At 56.8% G+C, this 6890-nt stretch overlaps 1 pseudogene; it reads right to left on the bottom strand.

Annotated features, from left to right (window-relative positions):
• Positions 1–261: 261 nt before the first annotated feature.
• Positions 262–2635, bottom strand: LOC145274818 (small subunit ribosomal RNA; annotated as a pseudogene).
• Between the last annotated feature and the right edge of the window lie 4255 nt (positions 2636–6890).

Genomic DNA, 6890 nt, shown 5'->3' with positions numbered 1-6890 from the left:
GCTGCAAAAAAACAAAAAAAACGATAAAGCGGCGACAAGGCAAAGAAGAAGCGGCCATCACTTGCGGTGGGCGAAAAAACAAACAGGTGGTAAGACGCGGAAGCAAGCAAGAAGAGCTGGGGCTTTAAAACCTCCGCGTCACCACAAATCTATCTCTCGCTCCGCCTTTATAGGTTTGTTTGCGCGCATTCGAGGCGTTGACGCCGACAGACAGAGGAGGTAGGCCGGAAAACAACAAACCAGTCTCGAACGGGAAAACGGTAATGATCTTCCGCAGGTTCACCTACGGAAACCTTGTTACGACTTTTACTTCCTCTAAACGATCGGGTTCGGTCGTCTTCTCCAGGCATCGAACGCCGAGGCGTAGATGCACGAGTGTCGTGACGGACACGTCGCGCACTGCCCGGCGGCGTCGTCGGCCAGATCCGAGGACCTCACCGGACCGTTCGATCGGTAGTAGCGACGGGCGGTGTGTACAAAGGGCAGGGACGTGATCGACGCGGGCTGTTGACCCGCGCCTACCGGGAATTCCTCGTTCACGGGGTTGGTTACAGGCCCCGATCCCTATCACGGGAGGTGGTTCAGAGGTTTCCCAACCCTCTCGGGCCGGGGCGAAGTCCCCGCTGATACCTCCAGTGTAGCGCGCGTGCGGCCCCGGACATCTAAGGGCATCACAGACCTGTTATCGCTCCGCCTCGTGTGGCTTTCTGCCACCCGTCCCTCTAAGAAGTGCGTGAGAAAACCGACCCGGACCCGAGCGCCACGGAGGACGCCGAGCCCGCCCGTAAAAATCACTGACATCGGCGCACTAGTTAGCAGGCCGGAGTCTCGTTCGTTATCGGAATCAACCAGACGGATCGCTCCACCAACTAAGAACGGCCATGCACCACCACCCACCGAATCGAGAAAGAGCTATCGATCTGTCAATCCTACCGGTGTCCGGACCGGGTGAGTTTTCCCGTGTTGAGTCAAATTAAGCCGCAGGCTCCACTCCTGGTGGTGCCCTTCCGTCAATTCCTTTAAGTTTCAGCTTTGCAACCATACTCCCCCCGGAACCGAACTCTGGTTTCCCGCAGGCTACCCGCCGGGTCATGGAAGCGAACGCCGGCGGATCGCCGGTCGGCATCGTTTACGGTCGGAACTACGACGGTATCTGATCGTCTTCGAACCTCCGACTTTCGCTCTTGATCGAGGAAAACGTGCTTGCCACACGCCATCGCTGCAGTTCGTCTTGCGACGATCCAAGAATTTCACCTCTAACGTCGCAATACGAGTGGCCCCGACCGCTCCCTTCGATCATTGCCTCGCCGTAGACGGAGACCGACAGACGTAGACGAGGCCCTCTTCCATCATTCCATGCTTATCGTATGCAAGCTTGAACAGCCCGCTCTGAGCACTCTAATTTTTTCAAAGTGAACGTACCGGCCGCCGCGGACACTCGGTTAAGAGCACCCTTGGAGGAGAAACCGCCGACCGCAACACGCGCGCAGACAAGACACGAAGCAGGGACTCGGAGCGGACCGGGGGGTTCAAAAAAAAAGAGGAACGCGCGGAAAGGGAGAGGGAGAGAAGCGCGGGGGTCAGAGTGCGGGGATGCGAATGAACGCACCCAAACACACACACGTAGCACCCCCCCGTTAGACTACTCCCGGAAACCGAACCGACGACCACTTGTTTTTTTTTTCCCGGATCCCGATCACGACCTCCTCGTCCACCTCGCCGGCAGGACCGCGTGGCGGGTATGCTAGCGGTTGACACCGGCGGAAAGGGCCGGGAATGCGAACGGACGGACCAAAGTCAACGACGGACGATGGCGCCGCCGCCCCGGGGCCGCTTGCGCGACCACGAACCCGAGTTCGGACTACGAGCTTTTTAACCGCAACAACTTTAATATACGCTACCGGAGCTGGAATTACCGCGGCTGCTGGCACCAGACTTGCCCTCCGGTTGGTCCTCGTTAACGGATTTGAAGTGTACTCATTCCGATCGCGGGGCCTCGACAGAGTCCCGCGTCGTTATTTTTCGTCACTACCTCCCCGTGCCGGGAGTGGGTAATTTGCGCGCCTGCTGCCTTCCTTGGATGTGGTAGCCGTTTCGCATGCTCCCTCTCCGGAATCGAACCCCGATTCCCCGTTACCCGTAGTAACCACGGTAGGCACTTAACCGACCGTCGACAGTTGATAGGGCGGACCCTCGAGAGACCCGTCGCCGGGCGTGAAAGCTCGTGCGATCGACCAGTGAGTTATCCAGAGTCACCAAAGCGGAGCGCGCCGCCCTATGAGCCCCGCCACCGAACGGACCCGCGAGCGGGAACGCCGACGACGGGAGGACGGAATGACGCGCATCGGTCTCAGTCTAATATGTAGCGCCGCGACCCGGAACGGCCGACGCGGGTGCCAGCGCGCGAGGCGTGGCGACGACGGCGCGCCGGACCGATCGCGGCCTGTGTCACATGTATTAGCTCTAGAATTGCCACAGTTATCCATCGCCTCCGAGGAGGAATACGGTCCCGAGGATTAGGTCCGGTTCCTGAGCCATTCGCGGTTTCGCCCGTTCTAATGCGTGGCGTGAACTTACACTTGCATGGCTTAAGCTTTGAGACAAGCATATGACTACTGGCAGGATCAACCAGGTATCGTTGGAATTTGGGACTTTGTTTCGACAGAACGACAGACCGACCGACCGACCGACCGACATAAGACAGACAACTACAACGACGGGCACGTGTTTATTTATTTTTCGAGGGGGTTCGCCGTCAGAAGAAGCGCGCTGCCCGCGCTGATGGCCTCTTTTTTGTTTCTCCCCTGACTTGGACCGAGACCGAGACTCAAAGAACGAAAGCGACCAACGTCGACAACAACAACGACAACGGCACCCTTGACAGCGATACATACGACAAACGACAAGCAGCACGACGGCAGTGCACACGGACATCGAGGGTCAAGGTGCAGACTGAACTCGCCGAGGTCGTCGTCATCGTGGTCGCCATCGATTCCGTCTCGTCGTCGTCGTCGTCAACGTCCACGTCACAGCCGGCCGAGAAGAGAGAACAGACGACAGCGTCGACAACAACAACATCGACAACGGGCACCCTTGACAGCGATACATACGACAAACGACAAACAGCACGACGGCAGTGCACACGGACATCGGAGGTCAAGGTGCAGACTGGAATCGTCGAGGTCGTCGTCATCGTGGTCGCCATCGATGCCGTCTCGTCGTCGTCGTCGTCGTCTTCGTCGTCGTCGTCGTCATCAACGTACCAACCGACCGAGACGAGAGAGCAAGCAACAACGTCGACAACAACAACGACAACGGCACCCTTGACAGCGATACATACGACAACGACAAACAGCACGACGGCAGTGCACACGGACATCGGAGGTCAAGGTGCAGACTGAACTCGTCGAGGTCGTCGTCATCGTGGTCGCCATCGATGCCGTCTCGTCGTCGTCGTCGTCTCCGTCGTCGTCGTCGTCGTCGCCAACGTCAACGTCAACATCACAGCCGTCATCGGGGAGGAGCTGGACCAGGGCAGCGGCGGCGTAAATTTTCCCGTCACCTTCGTCGTCGCCTTCGTCGACCGACCGACCGACCGGCGTCGTGTTCGTGCTCGGAAAACCGAGGAGAGACAACGTGCACATGGCGCGTTCTCGCAAGCGGCTCCTCGGTCCGATTTTTTTGGGCGGCTTTTTCGAGCTTTTTTTTTTTTTTTCTCACCCTTTCGTCCGTGCGACGGCGAACGTTAGGGAAAAAAAAAAAAAAAAAAAAACGACAAACAACGCGGCGGACCGGGCGAACAACATCGTCGACACACACGACATTGACGACCGGTCCCCCTTTTCACAATCGCATCGAGATAAAAACGAACGAGTCCGATTCGAGCACCGAGTCGCGAGCGGGAGGACTGTCGGTGCAAGTATCGATCACTGACGTGAGCGCTTCGCCGGACAGAGGATGGCTCATCCGGCAGCCGTGCAAATCGACGGTATGGAAGAACGAACAAGAAGAGCAACGACTTGATCGGCGGCTTGGGAACTGCGGACGGTGAAAACGGGTTAATCGACTGCGACCACGACTGCTCGATCGATCTTCTTTGGCGCTAACAAAGGTGGAGGTGGCGCAAGAAGGGACTAGCGCTATCACCGTCCACGTATCAGAAGATGCGGCGGCAGACGTCGACGCTTATGCGTTGTCGGACGAGAAGTCGCTGCAGCACGTGTACCGCGAGCGGGACGTCCAAGGTTTTGCCAGACGGAAAGAAATCGGGTGTCAGCGAACGTTCACACGGCTGTGAGATCGGACGCTGACAGGAGTAGGAGGCGGCAGGCAGGCGGCGGTTACGGCGGCGGCGCCTGCTGCTGCTCATCCTCCTGTTTGCTGCGGCGACTTCCAGGACGGAGAGCATCGAACAACGTACGTATGGTTACAAGGGGATCAGGATCTACATAGTGCATCCCCGCGGCTATTTTTGTTTGTTTGTTCGCTCGTTCGTTAATTCGTTCGTTCGTTCGTTCGTTCGTTACAATGTACGTTTTTCCGTTCGACGGCGGCAGAGAGCGGCGGCGTTTCTCCCTAATCCGGAGGATTTATCGGTCGCACAGCGATGGGTCGTTCGGCCGATCATCGAAAGATTCGCAGGTAGTGGTTGAATGGCAGAACGGCAGCAACAACAGCGGCGGCTGAGAGCGGCGAACGCTGAGGCGGAAGCAGAAGCTGCAGCAAACGTATCGGCTAAACATGGTGGACATAGATATGGCTGACGACGCGGGTACCACGACGACTATGGAACCAGGAAAAGGAGCCGTTAGTTGTTCCAACATATCGTTCGACACGTCGAGCAGCCCTAGGTCCACGGAGAAGCACACACACGTACCACGTATTATAACCTAACGACGATGAGCGGGCGCACGGTTGGCAGGAACGAAGGCGGCGGATCAAAACAAGTTGGAGCGCGGCGACAGCGATAACGGTGACAGCCCTAGGCGGCGGAGATGCCACTTTCTGACGCCTTTGCGACAAGCCCGTAGAGACGTTCCGGACCACCACGAGGCAAAGAGTCGCTGCTCCGACGAACCGACACACCAAAGTGTGCTTCCTACCGAACATGTTTTATAAAACTTTCAAACTGGAAAACCCCAGAAATGGTGTTGGTATTCGTCCAGACCCACCTCCGACACCTGAAAATGGTGGTCAAAAAAAACGTCGATTATACGAAGCGACATTTCTGGTCGGCGATTTTCCAGTTTTACGCCTACTGCCACATGGGGATGTCGGTAGGCGTCGCAAAGTGCCTTCTCGACGCCTAGGCACACCAGGACTTTGTCATTTTTTTCCCCCTCGACATTCCTGGTCCGGTCTATTCCGATTTTACACCTACCGCCATGTGGGGGTGGCAGTAGGCGTCGAAAAGTGCCTTCTCGACCGCTAGCGACACCACTACTTTATCGAGCTCTGGAGGCCCGCACACCGACCCGGGGGCCGCGGAGTCGACCCCGGGGGCCTCCTGGCGTCGCCGCCGCTCACTTGGACGCCTTCCGCAACCTGTGGTCCCGCTCGGGGCCGCCGGGAGCCTCGCCGACCTGACCGGTGTCGGTAGGCGTCTGGAAGCGCCCGGCCGACCTGGACGAGGTCCCCCTGGCCCCCGGGGGACACCCCTTAGTTGGATGGGGGTGCTGTCCCGGGCACACATGCAACCCGCGGCCGCCTACCGACAGCCCCCTTCGCTCGATCGCTACTCCTTTCCAACATATGTCGGAGAAGCCGGGCGGTTGTGAAACCCCAGAAATGGTGTTGGTATTCGTCCAGACCCACCTCCGACACCTGAAAATGGTGGTCAAAAAAAACGTCGATTATACGAAGCGACATTTCTGGTCGGCGATTTTCCAGTTTTGCGCCTACCGCCATGTGGGGGTGGCAGTAGGCGTCGAAAAGTGCCTTCTCGACCGCTAGCGACACCACTACTTTATCGAGCTCTGGAGGCCCGCACACCGACCCGGGGGCCGCGGAGTCGACCCCGGGGGCCTCCTGGCGTCGCCGCCGCTCACTTGGACGCCTTCCGCAACCTGTGGTCCCGCTCGGGGCCGCCGGGAGCCTCGCCGACCTGACCGGTGTCGGTAGGCGTCAGTCAAACTTGCTTAAGAGGCAAAGCCTCCTCACACCTTAAGAGAGTCACAGTTAGTCCCGCCGTTTACCCGTGGTCGTCGTCGGGGGTGCCGGTCGGTGTGTTTCGGCGTGTTTCTTTCTTACTTTAGCTCGCTCCTATAAGCTAACTCAGCAGCCCTGCTAAAATCAATTTATCATTATTTTCAATCTATCGAAAATCTTAATTTATTATTATTTTCCAACTATCGAAAATCTTAATAGAGTTGGGGTTTTTTGTTTGTTTTTTTTTTTAAATTCCATTGTAACAACAGACAGCCAGCCAGCAGCATGTGGTGTCGGTAGGCGTCTGGAAGCGCTTGAGGAGGCAGAGGAGTTGGCAAGCTCGCTAAACTGCCCGCTGGTGTGGTGGTGTCGGTAGAGGCGTCTTGAATATACCCGGTCGCTCGATCGACGACGACGACGGCTAGGTGGCCGAGGAGGAGGACTACCTACCTACCTAGCCGAATAGCCGTGGTAGTCGTCAGTCAAACTTGCTTAAGAGGCGGCAAAGTCCCGCCGTTTACCCGTGGTCGTCGTCGGGGGTGCCGGTCGGTGTGTTTCGGCGTGTTTCTTTCTTACTTTAGCTCGCTCCTATAAGCTAATCAGCAGCCCTGCTAAAATCAATTTATCATTATTTTCAATCTATCGAAAATCTTAATTTATTATTATTTTCCAACTATCGAAAATCTTAATAGAGTTGGGGTTTTTTGTTTGTTTTTTTTTTTAAATTCCATTGTAACAACAGA

The sequence above is a fragment of the Euprymna scolopes genome, unplaced genomic scaffold, assembly GCF_053919585.1.
Source record: "Euprymna scolopes isolate OS-2025 unplaced genomic scaffold, ASM5391958v1 sca473, whole genome shotgun sequence".
Lineage (NCBI taxonomy): Eukaryota > Metazoa > Mollusca > Cephalopoda > Sepiida > Sepiolidae > Euprymna > Euprymna scolopes.
Note: the sequence above shows the minus strand (reverse complement) of the source record. Positions and strands in the feature narration are given on the sequence as shown.